Below are 2,125 nucleotides of genomic sequence, written 5' to 3'. Positions count from 1 at the left end.
TTAATGTATTCTCTGTGAGTTTCAAACCTGCACATCTTGATTTCTCATGCTAAGATGTCACTGAGTGACTGCATTAATCATTTAGTTACTGAGACTCTGATAGAATCTGATAAGATGTAGTAATTAACTTCAGTATTAATCTCTTTAAGAGTAAGAATTGTAAGAATGTTCTGATCATTATTTATTAATTAAGTAAAAATATAATATTGAAATTTTATAATAAGATAAATACTGAACAAGTTACTGAAGTCTTTCTACAGAGCCTGTTCTATTGAATACATGAATTACTGAAATCTATAGTATTAGATTATAACTGCTAATTTATAAGTACTCTCTGAATAAAAATCTGTTAAATTCTTAAGATTATACACTATTTATTAACTACTTATCACTCTGACACTGATAATATATCAGAATAAATAATTCAGACTGTAAAGAATTATCTTTATAAGTTCTGTAATTACTTATAAAATAATTAGCATAATTCTCTTCTATATATAGAGATCTGTAAGAATAAGTACTCACAGGCAATTATTCAGATGTTTGCAGCTTGGCGTGATATGTACTGTTAACTACTAAAAGTATTTATGATAGAAAGATAAAATGTAGAGATTAAATGTATAATAGCATTCAAGCTGAGTTATGAATAGTATTCGCGAACTTCAGTCTATATAGTTGTGTGTAGCCAAGGGCTGCTAACTCTATTAATTACATAAGAGATAGAAATAGAAATAAAGAATCTGTAAGAAGTGAGATTTCTTACATACTTCTCTCTCTTTAAGACTTTATCTGTGAAGCCTTTCACTGAGTGACTTTATAGAATCAGCTCAGCACTGCAGTGATACTGCCCCGGTGGCCGAATGGTTAATGCGGCCACCTGGTAGCGCCTTGGCTTGGGAAACCAAGGCGCGTGGGTTCGAAACCCGCAGGGGATACATTAAATCCGGAACTCAAGCACCTCAGGTTCCTAATAAATACAGAGGTGTACAAATCGCTCCAATGAATCGCTCTATGTTCCTGGGCTGGGAAGTTATTATCGCATGTATCTAATTGTCACTCCTTTGTATTTTCCTATGTTCTTGTTATCTTGGCGTGGTCTCAACACCTGTATTTCCTCCTGTATAACCAACACTTGACCTGTATTTAACATCACGCAAGGACTCATCATAAGCTCCGCTTGCATATGAGTATAATGGAAGAATAATAATAATAATAATAATAACTGCAGTGATACTCACTAAAAATTCTTCACATTTATAAAAAATCTCAGTGAGGAAAAATCTCTTATTATCACAAAGAGAAAAGAGTCTGTCACTCAGTTTCTTGTTTCATAAGATTCTTTATAATTTACAGATTCTTCTCTGACTAATATACAGATTTATCTCATATCTTTCATACAGAAGAGTTCTGATTAACTCTCAATCATTTTTATGAGATTCTTATATAATCATTACACAGATTCATCTCACAGATGAATTACTCTCTATGAGATTATTCTCATCAAAGAGAAGTATTCACAGATTAATCTTTTACTTATTCTTATGAATCATTATTCTTTAACACTGTAGAATTGTGAGGAATTTTTCATTCTTTTATTAACTCTGTAGAATTATAGAATCAAGATATTCACAGTCTGTAATTACTCTTTATAGTTCTATAGAAAGATTCAGATCTGTAATTCACAATCACTCTTTATTTACTAGAGTAATCTGACTGTTCTATGAGATTATTCATAGTGTAAGTAAATCTCTCTAGAGTAGTATAAATATCTCAGATCTGTTTATAGAATCTCATCTTCTTTTTTCTTTTTCTGTAACAGCTTTTATCTTTATAAACTATAAGTATTCTTATTCATCTGTGAAGTGTTTTCACTCAGATAATAGAGAGAGAGTATTTCTGACAATATCTATATATTAATTCAAGAACTTCTCAAGAATAAAAAATTTTTCAATTTCAATATCTTTATAAACAATATCTGACTGTTGCTGAGCTTCTTATAAGTGTCTCTGTGACTTCTCTGATCACTTTTTATCAGCTGATGAAGCAGAGACATCACTGTTTATAACAGTGTCTTCACTCTTCTCAGCTCTGTCACTGCATCTGATCTTCAGACTAGTGATCAATC

At 31.2% G+C, this 2,125-nt stretch overlaps 1 pseudogene across 1 annotated transcript; it reads left to right on the top strand.

Moving 5' to 3' along the window:
* Nucleotides 1-846: 846 nt before the first annotated feature.
* Nucleotides 847-935, top strand: BDCG_16855 (annotated as a pseudogene). The gene has a single exon. The product of its transcript is annotated as a tRNA-OTHER (tRNA).
* Nucleotides 936-2,125: the final 1,190 nt, after the last annotated feature.

This window comes from Blastomyces dermatitidis (genome assembly GCF_000003525.1).
Source record: "Blastomyces dermatitidis ER-3 genomic scaffold supercont1.4, whole genome shotgun sequence".
Classification (NCBI taxonomy): Eukaryota; Fungi; Ascomycota; class Eurotiomycetes; order Onygenales; family Ajellomycetaceae; genus Blastomyces; species Blastomyces dermatitidis.
This window is presented reverse-complemented; position numbering and strand designations above follow the sequence as displayed.